This window comes from Apostichopus japonicus, chromosome 17 (assembly GCF_037975245.1).
Source record: "Apostichopus japonicus isolate 1M-3 chromosome 17, ASM3797524v1, whole genome shotgun sequence".
Taxonomy (NCBI): Eukaryota; Metazoa; Echinodermata; class Holothuroidea; order Aspidochirotida; family Stichopodidae; genus Apostichopus; species Apostichopus japonicus.
The window spans coordinates 2,413,425-2,428,287 of record NC_092577.1 but is presented as its reverse complement, the minus strand read 5'-3'; the positions used below and the strand labels follow the sequence as shown (position 1 = coordinate 2,428,287).

The window sequence follows — 14,863 nt, the reverse complement described above, 5'->3', positions numbered from 1 at the left end:
TTAGCCTGTGTGTTACAAAATCAATTTCCCCGCGATCTACGCAGGCCTATTAAAATGCCCGAGGCAGGTAAACTGTTATGGCAATGGTGTTAAAGGGCGAATTTTCAAATGCATATATATATATTTATGAGTGAATCTCTGTACAGTATTAAGAAACATGCAGCAGTACATACATGTATCACGGAGTGATTTGTTTTCCAATGATGATATTAACATCATGACATCTACAGTATAGTGATATGACCTATAGTGCGAATAGAATAGTACAGGAAAGTTTACATTTAATGGTATGAACATCTAGGATAATTAAATATATGTGCACAGTACATCATTGGTAACTGCAGTGTACAGATCACTGTACAACAACTATGCCAGCATGTAATATGATATCCTACCCAGTCTTTGAAGTGAAACAGGTCTACTAAATTGCATCTATCCCATCAGGAAAATCCATAAATTTATTATTTTTGATGTACAATAGATCTAGTATTGATATTGAGTAAAATAACTCAGTGATTCAGTACATATTACTATGTACAGTATTATATAATACTGTACATAGTAATAATATAGCCACACTATAGTCATAATGTAGTCATACTATACCTAGTTGTAATGTAGTCAAACTGTAGTCGTACTGTAGAATAGTACAGTCATACTGTACATAGTAACACTATAGCCACACTATAGTCATAATGTAGTCATACTATACCTAGTTGTATGTAGTCAAACTGTAGTCGTACTGTAGAATAGTACAGTCATACTGTACATAGTAACACTATAGCCACACTATAGTCATAATGTAGTCATACTATACCTAGTTGTATGTAGTCAAACTGTAGTCGTACTGTAGAATAGTACAGTCACACTGTACATAGTAACACTATAGACACACTATAGTCATAATGTAGTCATACTATACCTAGTTGTAATGTAGTCAAACTGTAGTCGTACTGTAGAATAGTACAGTCACACTGTACATAGTAACACTATAGACACACTATAGTCATAATGTAGTCATATTATACCTAGTTGTAATGTAGTCAAACTGTAGTCGTACTGTAGAATAGTACAGTCATACTGTACATAGTAACACTATAGACACACTATAGTCATAATGTAGTCATACTATACCTAGTTGTAATGTAGTCAAACTGTAGTCGTACTGTAGAATAGTACAGTCATACTGTACATAGTAACACTATAGACACACTATAGTCATAATGTAGTCATACTATACCTAGTTGTAATGTAGTCAAACTGTAGTCGTACTGTAGAATAGTACAGTCATACTGTGCATAGTAATACTATAGCCACACTACAGCCATACTGTAACTATTCATACTGCAGTCATACTATATAGTCATACAGTATCTAGTCAAACTGTAGTCATACTGTAGTCAAAGTACAGTCATACTGTACATAGTAATACAATAGCCACACTACAGTCACTGTACCTCTAGTCATAATGCAGTTATACCATAGTCATACAGTATCTACTGTAGTCACACTGTAGTTATACTGTAGTCATACTGCAGTCATACCATAGTCATACAGTACCTACTGTAGTCAGACTGTAGTCATACTACAGTCAGACTGTAGTCATACTGTAGTCATACTACAGTCATACTGTACCTATTCATACTAATAGTCATACTATAGTCATACTGTGCCTAGTCATATAGTAGTAGTACAGATGCTATACTGTGCATCTGATTTCTGGCTATACTGTGCATCTGATTTCTGGCTATACTGTGCATCTGATTTCTGGCTATACTGTGAATATTAACTGCTAAGTTCTACAGTACAGTACAGGTCTTATATTAAACAAACTTAACTGTTTCAATATTCATAGTTCTGCAACATAGAGTTTCCATGGACATATATTGGTTGCTACAGCTTGTAGTAGTACACTCCTGTTATTAAAGCAATGTACTTTTCAGTTTCACCATTACTATAAATACTGTTTATTGGCTGGAAAAATTCAGACCAGTTTCATCTAATGTTATTAAATCACTGACAGTGTATACAGCGAAAATTAACATCTGAAGCCATAGATCTATAAACAGTAGGCCTGGTATGTAACTGACTGTAAATTCAGTACGTATCCCTGTATTAATTGAATCACCAGATTAACATCTAAAGCCATATCTATAAACAGTAGGCCTGGTATGTAACTGACTGTAAATTCAGTACGTATCCCTGTATTAATTGAATCACCAGATTAACATCTAAAGCCAGATCTATAAACAGTAGGCCTGGTATGTAACTGACTGTAAATTCAGTACGTATCCCTGTATTAATTGAATCACCAGATTAACATCTAAAGCCAGATCTATAAACAGTAGGCCTGGTATGTAACTGACTGTAAATTCAGTATGTATCCCTGTATTAATTGAATCACCAGATTTGTAACCAATTTCAGGTACACTGATATCTTAATACCATTCCAAGGATGGCAAGTTAACCACCAAACCTTTTGATAAGAACATGTGTAGATCATATCCATTGTAGGCCAACACCTCCAACAACTTTCTGAAGGGCGTCGTTGCAATGAATTGCATTGTTAACGATATTTACATGGTTGTTGCTATACAAATCACGTTGTTAACAAATTTCACGTGGTTTTTGCTACCAATCAGGATGTGTTAACTAATTTTGCCCTTTTGGCCTTCCATACATTGATTGTCATTCTCATCATTGTATATATATTGCACTATACCCACACGGTCATATTTGTCCCAACCTGTCAGTTATCTCCAAGCCATTCCTCAAAATGTTTTAATACAAAGTAGCCAAAAGTCCACATTCCCTTCAGCGCATCTAAATTTAATTTTCCTTTTAAGCTAATAGCCTCCCGTCATCCTTACACTCGGAGAATACAAATCAATCGAAACTCCTCGTTTTGTCCCTTCCCTAGATTTCTGTCCTAATACGACTGTATTGGCCGTGACAAACTCCTACGTATCTAGGGATGAGCATCTCCCGATCTGCCAGAATTTAATTAAGATTTTTTCGTTCGGGACAAACTGCAAAGAGATTACAAATGTTGGCAATATGGTTGCTGCACATGTGTGGATGATTCTATATAGATGTAAGATGGATTAGCATCTGCAAAGCTAGTTATTCCTCAGCTAGGAAAACAACAGCTCACACAATTAATGGTCTCATGTTGTGTACTGTGGTCTACTGTATATACCTGTCATTACAGAGGGGATATTAGCATTCATATCTCCAGACGAGGCAGAAAGGCTTCGTACACACAACATGTACCATTTAACTGCATAGTGGTACGTAAATGTGCGCATAATTTATCACTGTAGACGTGTTGTATTTTCCTTTGTATGGACTACTGTATGCATCTGCAGAGCATATATATCCTCAGCTATGAAGTCTGGACACAGACAGGGTGACTGTACTGTAAAATGTTGTTGTGATAGGTTGGAGGCTACATTTCATCGGTTTTAACAAAAAGTAATTATGTTAATTCCTGTTTTGTAAAAGTAATGTAGTCTGTATCACTGACTGTATCTGCAGTACAGGATGCATACAGCCACTTAAGGCATATAGACATTGATAAATGTTTGCCATTGCATACAGCCACTTAACGTATCTAGACATTTATCAATGTTTGCCATAAGCTGGTTACTGTACACTTAACAAAGCATTCAACACATGTACCTGGATAATTTTGGGTTATAATCATCATCTCAGGTTTACGATATTATTTTATTGTAACCAGATCATACATATCTCTTAAAACATTTACCAGTTTAAGTTATTAACTTTCTTTTACTGTAACTTTTTTTTTGGGGGGGGGGGGACGGCAGTTGCTCAATAAGTGTTGACGTTTTGCTTGAAAAATAATTTGACAGGCTATCAATGGGATCGACACTTATATAATTTTGTTGATAAAGAGAGGAATACAAAATATCAACTTTTGTGAAGTTCTTTGGTAAAGAGAATATTAAGCATCACTGTACACAGAACCAGCTGTCTCTTAATTAAAACTCCATAAGTAATATCCCATTCTAAAGCACTGTACAGTATGACTCCCCAAAACTTACTGGAAGATGAGAAGGTGCAGATGTGAAGTGGGAGACGGCTAAGAGCTGAGGAGCGATGTAAATCACAAATGTTGAGATATGTACAGAACCAGCTCCGTCTCTTAATTATTACTCTGTGTTATCAGTCCATAAGTATACGGTACTTGATATTATTTCTAAAGCACTGTACAGTATGACTCCCCAAAACTAACTGGTACAGTAGATGAGAGAGTGCCGATGTGGAGTGGGAGACAGGTAAAAGCTGAGGAGCGAAGTAAATCACAATGTTGAGATATGTACAGAACCAGCTCCGTTTCTTAATTATAACTCTGTGTATCAGTCCATAAGTATCTGGTACTTGATATTATTTCTAAAGCACCGTACAGTATGACTCCCCAAAACTAACTGGTACAGTAGATGAGAGAGTGCCGATGTGGAGTGGGAGACAGGTAAGAGCTGAGGAGCGAAGTAAATCACAATGTTGAGATATGTACAGAACCAGCTCCGTTTCTTAATTATAACTCTGTGTATCAGTTCATAAGTACGGTACTTGATATTAATTCTAAAGCACCGTACAGTATGACTCCCCAAAACTAACTGGTAGATAGGAAAATGCAGATGTGAAGTGGGCGACGGCTAAGAGAGGAGCGACGTAAATCACAATGTTGAGATATGTACAGAACCAGCTCTGTCTCTTAATTATAACTCTGTGTTATCAGTCCATAAGTACGGTTCTTGATATTATTTCTAAAGCACCATGTACAGTATGACTCCCCAACAGTTACTGGTAGATGAGAAAGTGCAGATGTGGAGTGAGAGACAGGTAAGAGAGGAGCGAAGTAAATCAAAATGTTGAGACATGTAGTTATAATTAAATAAAGTCCTTGCTTTCTCATCCAAGTAGCTCGGGCAGACTTTGTCATGCTTGCCATACATACGGACAAGAAGCAGGAAATGAAGACAGCTGGTCTTAGCCTCATCCACCAGACTATGGCGGGGAAAAAAAGAATAAAATACTTGGCAAAGGGAATGTGCTGCAAGGCTATACATCTGCATTGATAATGAACGGGTACTTCTCGAACAGCGGGCATAATATATGAATTCTGATCAATCCAACAGTGTGTACCATATAAGCATTATGCACTTACATAAATGGAATCAGAGGCAATTGTCACATTATTTGCAATGTTCCCAGTACTGACATACATCAATGACAGTACCTGCAACAAAATCAAAACATTCCCTTCATACCAATTAAATATCTTGATATAAGTTTATAATTATTATTCCAAGGTCCTTTTAGTCCTATGATATTCTTAACTCAAGTAAAATATGCGAAAGAATAGCTCAAATATTTATTTGAATAAATTTACTGGATCAGGCAAACTCAAGGACTGTCTACTCACACCCATACCTTGTGCTATCGATGTTTGATGTCAAACCTCATCGAGGACCTTCTTGATGCCCCTAGCTCTCTCTCCATCCTCCTCCCCTACCCCAATGCCCCTTGCCCGCCCTCTTCTCATCACATGATTGGTTATACTCCTGTTCTGCCACTCAGTAACTACAGTATGCTGTATGTGTGTGTACATAGTACTGAAATTTATGATTCCATCGATGTTTGATGTCAAACCTCATCGAGGACCTTCTTGATGCCCCTAGCTCTCTCTCCATCCTCCTCCCCTACCCCAATGCCCCTTCCCTTCCCCGTCCTCTTCTCATCATATGACTGGTTATATAAGTCCTGGTCGGCCATTCAGTAACTACAGTATATACTGTATGTGTGCGTACATAGAACTGAAACCTATGATTCCATCGATGTTTCATGTCAAACCTCATCGAGGACCTTCTTGATGCCCCTAGCTCTCTCTCCATCCTCCTCCCCTACCCCAATGCCCCTTCCCCGCCCTCTTCTCATCATAAAATTGGTTCTACTCCTGGTCTGCCATTCAGTACCTACAGTATACTGTATATGTGTGTACATAGTACTGAAACTTATGATTCCAAGGCTACCAATTACGTTATAGATTACAAAAGATGACATTCTTCACAAAAGAACTGCCTCTAAAATTGCATTTCCTGTGGTAGAATGAGAAACGGCTTACAGGGAATATTTTACTGTACAAATTTTGTATGTACCTGCATGATAGTGCAGTTTTAAAGGCAGCTCTGAATTTCAAAGACATATGGCAGTTTTATTCCTTAAAATAAAAAGAGAAAAAAAAACAGAAAAACCATAGTATTTTATTATAATGAGACAAAAAATTCATCTGCTTTTCAAACCTGCTACATGACTATACACAAACTTTGAACACTCAGGAATAATGACCTGCACATTTCAATTTTAATGGCCAATATGCTACTGTATGCACTTTTTGTATTATAGTGCTCATGTATTAGTTCACACACTAACTGTACTACTGTGTTAACAACAGAGGGACTGAATCCACTGTTTACGACATGTGCATTAAAGGTAATACATCCATCTATTGATTTCGAGTCGGAGTGCCCAATGTGCTTACAATCCAAACCTCTTTAATACTCATTGTACTGTAGCCACCACTGCTCACTGCTGCTGTGTTTTACCTTACTTTGTTAAGTTTGTCATTCATTCATAGGTTATATTGAGTGAGTAATGATAGTAACCTGTACAGAAACAGCTGTCTCTCTATAAAGTCAATACTAATCACCATATATAATACTGTATATGGACATGTACATACTCACTTGTACGTACACACAGCTTTTACTGCAGTATTTAATATTGACTGAACTAAAGGACAGTGTCATACGTAGGTCACACCATGTACAGTACAGACTAGAAAAAAAAAATAGATAAAAAAAAAAGGACAAAAAAAGCAACTTTGCACCAGTTCCATTCACTATGTACTTGACGCCTGCAAAATATACAGTGTAATTATAGTTTAACAGTACTGACATATAACTAACTGCATACGCGACAAGTACAGTATTCCTCTCACCATCATACATGCTATTTACATATAACAGAGGGCATAATTTTAACCATTATCTGTGTCAACACATACATATAGTAGTTTTATGGCTGTCAATGTCTTTTAGCACGATTTGAGAATATTGAACACTGATTTGTGTTGCTATAGTGATTTTTTATTTCTTCAGATTCCTTACTAATTATATATTCTGTTTTAGGTGTTTTATTGAAATACTACACCACACTGTCATATATAAAACTGCAGACAGACTACCAGTATAATTTAGAAACTATTCTTACAGTTACCATTTAGTAAATCATGATTAATACATCATACAAACGCTTCAGAATGATATCAAATTTACACGTATCTATGTAAGTGTAGCAAAATATAATTTTCTACCCCAAACAGCTAAGAACCTTATTTTGTATTTTTGCTCCAGTTGGGAGATATATATCTTAGTTGTGAATTCAGGTCTGTGAGCTTTGTAAACTTTTGATATCTTAGCAGCCACAAGAATATTATCTAATACCTTTAATGTCCTCTTCATTTTTCTGTTCATAAATTTACTTCAAGGAACAATGTAAATATTTTTAAACCAATTGTTGCCATTATAATGTAATTTTAAAGAGCTTCACTGTTTTAGATTCAACATTTGTAGAACTCATCTCTCTGACATGACATGAACATGTTCATAGTAATAAATCAAGAAAGAAAAAAAATTAAAACTTGCAGCGCTGTTCGCTCAATGATGTCATATGTGTGTTTGAAACTGTGAATGCAAATATATAAAACCTTTGTATAACTCCATATTGGAACAAAACAAGCAATATATTGATGTTTGGGTAATTTCAACTTATTTAGTAATTTGTCCTCTTTCAATGATTTAAACTATATTTCATCTGACATCATCTATAAATACCTTAGCCGTTGCAGTGTGGTATCTATACCACATAAATGTACAACATATGTACACAGAGTACAATATTATACATCATACCTAAAGCTACTGCTCATGCATGTATACACATAAAGAACGATATTGATTTTTGGATAATTTCAGCTAATATAGTCATTTGTCCTCTTTCAATGATTTTAACTGTATTTCATCTGACATCATCTATAAATACCTTAGCTCTTGCAGTGTGGTATCTATATACCACATACATGTACAACATATGTACACAGAGTACAATATTACATAAATGTATATCATACGATGATTCATACCATGGAGGTAAAACAGATGATCATACCTAAAGGTACTGCTAATGCATACAAGAACAATATTGATTTTTGGATAATTTGTCCTCTTCCAATAATTTAAACTGTATTTCAGCTTTTCATCTGACATTATCTATATAGACAGGCGCGTAGCCAGGAATTTGCCAAGGGAGGGGCGAAACTGTAGATTCGGCACTGCAAACTATCTAAGCGGAGCGCCACCATGGTTGGCGCGAAGCGTACAAGAAAATTTTGGCTGTAAATGCCTCTCAGATCGCTGGAAATGGCACTTCCCAGGCCTTGTAAGTTGCATTTTAGCATTTTCTCTTTTGAAAATACTAGCGATATCATAAAAACATTAAAAACATTAAAAAAAAATATGCTCAAGGGGGGGCGGCTGCCCCCTTCGCCCCCCCTTGGCTACGCGCCTGTATATAGATACCTTAGTCCTTACAGTGTGGTATCTATGCCACATACATACAACCTGTACACACAGAGTGCAATATTTACAGTATACAGTACATGATACCTAAAGCTACTGCTAATGCATGTACACACATAAATTGTACACCTCGTCAGTCACTATGGCGTGACTCTTTTATCATATTATGACTGCATAATTTGGGCACAACAATTTAACTTGATTTCTCAAAAATATACTAATCATTTTCCTTTTTTTGTATCCAGAAGCTTTTCTAGGCTCTCTTCGCACTCCGGGTACCACTGCTGTCACCTGCACAAGATCACACGATGCGAGCTAATTATGAACAAAAGTAAAAAGGCCGAAATAAAACGATTCGGATTTCACCCATTGACGTCAAGGAGTTTTGTATTTTTGGGTATGCCCAAATTCCACCGTACGTATATAAAGGACAGTTTACGACTGCGACGTTATGAAACTGTGCGTACAGCTTCACGTCCTGGCCTTTCTGATGTGTTGCTATGGTGACGTGATCTTGACTGTGATTGTGGGGAAGGCTGTCAACGTAAGAAGTGAATTTATGAATGAAATGCTAGATCCATCATCCACCGTACGTAGGTTAACAAGATGAAAATAGCATCACTGTGCAGTCTTAGGTATAGGCTTTCTTTCCATTGAGTTTGAACTGCATTGTACAATATGTGTGTGTGTATGTGCAGTTTGATTGTCCATATGTTAACATTTATGATTTATATCATTTATAAAAGCTTGACTTCAACTGTTGTCAAATAATTGCAATATATATATATTAATACTTATTACAATTAATTTGAAATGAAAATAAACTACTAAATGACAGATTTGAGAAAAGTAATTAAATAGCTCTCTCTTTATCTGTGTCATTTATTTTTAAGTGGTCGTCATATAACCTGACTCTATGAGGTCGCTTGATCTGGGAATTCTTAATCTTTGGTCCACTCTCAAAGATATGACCTGAAAAATACCCAAGGTTAGAGGTTGCCCAAAGCCTACAGTCAATAGGTTTTTATGTATTATATAATTTTTTATATAAATATTTAAGCTGCGTTAATTTTAATTTCATATTCGTATTTTAAGGGTTTTGTCATTTTGTTGTCATTGTAACAGGGTTGGCATTTTCCCGGGAAAAACCTGTTTTTCCCACTAAGCGGTAAAAACCAGGTAAAAACCGGGAAAAACTGGTAAATACCGCTAAAAACCGCCTCCGTCTCGAAAACTAGTATTAATTGTCCGTAAAATGCAGGGTCATCAGTAGGCACGATATTGTTTCATGACAGGCATATTTTATTGAATATGGGAGTTTCTTAGCTTCATTTTGAGCTATTTTATCACATTCTTATTCTACTTTTTGTGGAAAAAAGAGTATTTTTCGTATTGCACATGTATAGTTATTCTGTCACGATCTCTTTAGCAGTATGCATTGCCTATTGCCCAAACCATTATACTGTAGGTCTACACTGGGACATTCACCCCTCCTAAATTCTTCAGGCCTATTATGTGGCATGAACAGCGGAGGATAGAACGAAGTGGCGAACCATGGCATCCAAAGCTTCAAAGGGACAAGGAACCATATAATAATATATTATGTGCTCAGACAGTTCATTCCATTCCATTAATACAGTAGGCAACAGTCTATTGAGGTGAACTTCAATCCAGGGGGCTCAATAGAAACTGCTTTGAAACTTTGTAAGGCACATGGGCCCGATTAAAGTATTAAACGCACAATGGCCCTATGGAGCCATTCACACAACCAAACTGTTTACCTTGATGCAAACATGGTCCAATTAAATATTATACAACTTCATGCATGAGTGATTAAACACTTTGAGGTGGACAGGTGAGGTGATACTGGGCACTTCCTGTGTATAGGCTAACTGAAGAGGTAGGAGTATCAACAACACAAGTAACTGTTCCAATTGTTACTTATTCTCAAATTAGTTGATGTCACAACAGTCACTTAGTACAGTGCCTATAAGCAATATAAGCATAGTACAGTGCCTAGTGCGAAGTGTGAACAGAGTACAATTTATCGCAGACATGAAGTGATCGTTCTTGGATGTGAATCATCATTTGGATCTGAGCGGACTAATGTGGCATGTATAATATGACGAACCATAGCCCTAGGAGGCACCAACAGTTTGATACAAGTCCATTCTCTAGATAATGGAATTATGCATCTCGATAGGAATATAAAGTTGGTTGATTTGAGCATCCAATATATTATTTATTTGAATTATTTATAATAGTCTAATCGGTAAACTCACAAGTTATAGATCATAGCTGTTCTTTGGATGTAACCCAACCCCCTACCATAAGATGCCATTTTCTTGTAGATTCTGTGCTCCTCCACAAGTTCCACATGAGTTTTTAGGAATTCGATATAATTTGAGGTTTTTCCCGGTTTTTCCCAGTTTTTCCCACTTATAGGTGGGAAAAACCTCCCGGTAAAAACCGGTAAAAAACTTGTTTTTCCCGGGGCGGTAAAAACCGCCCGGTAAAAACCGGCCAACCTGCATTGTAAGGCGCTCTTGAACATGCTTAAGCATGAAAAGAGCAAGCTATATAAATCTGGTAAATAATGATAATAATAATAGGTGATATCACTCAGTCTTTCCTTTAACTTTGATGAATAGGTCGATTTAGCTAGGACACAAATTTGCTCATTTAATACACTGACGTATTAAAAGTTTATGATTTAAACTGCTAATTAAATATATACTGCCAAACTTTGGAACAGTTTTAACACATATTAGGAGAGAGCTGCACTTACAGCAGTGAAGAGGATCGTGGAGATGATCATGGAGAGGATGGGGATCAGAGAGAGGATCGGGGAGGGGATCGACGAGAGGACTGGGGAGGGGATCTGGGAGGGGGAGGAAGGTACAAAGAGGAGCCAAAAACGATCACCAGAATCAAAATATCACCAAAATAACGGTGGAAAAATGTCAAAACAAATCTAGATTGATACTTTGCATAGTTTTCCTTCAGAATGGTAGATTCAAAAGGTGGAGTAAGTGGGCGGTGCTAATACGTTCCAATGTGCAGTTTAGGTAGATAAGAAAGTGCAGATGTGGAGTGAGAGACAGGTAAGCGAGGAGCAACTATACTGTGCTGTATGTATAAAATTTATGTACTGTTCAGGGTTATATTCCACCCACAGCTATGCCATAAATTCTGATGTACACTAATGACACAGTACTTCTGGGAAACTGGATGCCGTTCTTATCATGGACGTTTCGAATGTTGCAGGTACGTCAAACCCAACTAAATTTCAGATGTATACAAAGACCTTGTGTCTACACTGTTATCACTGTAACACTTTCCCACAGTTACAGGGCTTCATGAATTTGCTTCGTTGTTGGATTGCATAATACAATGTACTGTATAGCTAATAGGATACAAGGCAAGCTTTGATGGATTTCTTCTGCTTGTCCATCAGACAACCAGGTCGGACTTTTTGATTGTCGGAACAGCAAATTTGGCTGTCCGGAAAGCAAAAAAAAAGTGTAGCAAAAATAAACAAAGAGTGAACAACCTACAATGTATATACACTGTAGGAGAGATGTGTAGATTTGGTGAATAGAACAGCAATATGTACACTGTAGGGGAGATGTGTAGATTTGGTGAATAGAACAGCAATATGTACACTGTAGGGGAGATGTGTAGATTTGGTGAATAGAACAGCAATATGTACACTGGAGGAGAGATGTGTAGGTTTGGTGAATAGAACAGCAATATGTACACTGTAGGAGAGATGTGTAGGTTTGGTGAATAGAACAGCAATATGTACACTGTAGGAGAGATGTGTAGATTTGGTGAATAGAACAGCAATATGTACACTGTAGGGGAGATGTGTAGATTTGGTGAATAGAACAGCAATATGTACACTGGAGGAGAGATGTGTAGGTTTGGTGAATAGAACAGCAATATGTACACTGTAGGAGAGATGTGTAGGTTTGGTGAATAGAACAGCAATATGTACACTGTAGGAGAGATGTGTAGATTTGGTGAATAGAACACCAATATGTACACTGTAGGAGAGATGTGTAGGTTTGGTGAATAGAACAGCGATATGTACACTGGAGGAGAGATGTGTAGGTTTGGTGAATAGAACAGCAATATGTACACTGTAGGAGAGATGTGTAGGTTTGGTGAATAGAACAGCAATATGTACACTGTAGGAGAGATGTGTAGATTTGGTGAATAGAACAGCGATATGTACACTGTAGGAGAGATGTGTAGGTTTGGTGAATAGAACAGCAATATGTACACTGTAGGAGAGATGTGTAGATTTGGTGAATAGAACAGCAATATGTACACTGTAGGAGAGATGTGTAGGTTTGGTGAATAGAACAGCAATATGTACACTGTAGGAGAGATGTGTAGATTTGGTGAATAGAACAGCAATATGTACACTGTAGGAGAGATGTGTAGGTTTGGTGAATAGAACAGCAATATGTACACTGTAGGGGAGATGTGTAGATTTGGTGAATAGAACAGCAATATGTTCACTGTAGGAGAGATGTGTAGATTTGGTGAATAGAACACCAATATGTACACTGTAGGAGAGATGTGTAGGTTTGGTGAATAGAACAGCAATATGTACACTGTAGGGGAGATGTGTAGATTTGGTGAATAGAACAGCAATATGTACACTGTAGGAGAGATGTGTAGATTTGGTGACTAGAACACCAATATGTACACTGTAGGAGAGATGTGTAGGTTTGGTGAATAGAACAGCAATATGTACACTGTATGAGAGATGTGTAGGTTTGGTGAATAGAACAGCAATATGTACACTGTAGGGGAGATGTGTAGATTTGGTGAATAGAACAGCAATATGTACACTGTAGGAGAGATGTGTAGATTTGGTGAATAGAACAGCAATATGTACACTATAGGAGAGATGTGTAGATTTGGTGAATAGAACACCAATATGTACACTGTAGGAGAGATGTGTAGGTTTGGTGAATAGAACAGCAATATGTACACTGTATGAGAGATGTGTAGGTTTGGTGAATAGAACAGCAATATGTACACTGTAGGGGAGATGTGTAGATTTGGTGAATAGAACAGCAATATGTACACTGTAGGAGAGATGTGTAGATTTGGTGAATAGAACAGCAATATGTAAACTCTAGGAGAGATGTGTAGGTTTGGTAAATAGAACACCAACATGTACACCATCTAGGAGAGATGTGTAGGTTTGGTGAATAGAACACCATTATGTAAATTCACAAAATTGCATGAGAGATGTGTAGGTTTGGTGTTCAAATAGAATGCAAATATGTACACTGTGTAGGTTAGGTGAATAGAACAGCAATATGTACACTGTAGGAGAGATGTGTAGATTTGGTGAATAGAACAGCAATATGTACACTATAGGAGAGATGTGTAGATTTGGTGAATAGAACACCAATATGTACACTGTAGGAGAGATGTGTAGGTTTGGTGAATAGAACAGCAATATGTACACTGTAGGGGAGATGTGTAGATTTGGTGAATAGAACAGCAATATGTACACTGTAGGAGAGATGTGTAGATTTGGTGAATAGAACAGCAATATGTACACTATAGGAGAGATGTGTAGATTTGGTGAATAGAACACCAATATGTACACTGTAGGAGAGATGTGTAGGTTTGGTGAATAGAACAGCAATATGTACACTGTATGAGAGATGTGTAGGTTTGGTGAATAGAACAGCAATATGTACACTGTAGGGGAGATGTGTAGATTTGGTGAATAGAACAGCAATATGTACACTGTAGGAGAGATGTGTAGATTTGGTGAATAGAACAGCAATATGTAAACTCTAGGAGAGATGTGTAGGTTTGGTAAATAGAACACCAACATGTACACCATCTAGGAGAGATGTGTAGGTTTGGTGAATAGAACACCATTATGTAAATTCACAAAATTGCATGAGAGATGTGTAGGTTTGGTGTTCAAATAGAATGCAAATATGTACACTGTGTAGGTTAGGTGAATAGAACACCAATATGTGCACTACATAGAAGAAATGTGTAGATTGAATGAATATATCACATGTAGCTTTGGGCCTGCCAATTAAACAGAACTCCTGTTTGGGTGCATCATACAGTACTGTACTGTTACGGTCCTTACCAATATTTTTGTTCAATTATTTCATTATCTGTGATGGAGGATAATTTCAGTTTAT

General features: G+C 37.0%; 1 protein-coding gene across 3 annotated transcripts in view; it reads right to left on the bottom strand.

Annotated features, from left to right (window-relative positions):
• Positions 1–14,863, bottom strand: part of LOC139984246 (solute carrier family 12 member 8-like) — a 57,714-nt gene that overhangs the window by 35,366 nt on the left and 7,485 nt on the right. The gene's annotated exons all lie outside the window — the stretch shown is intronic.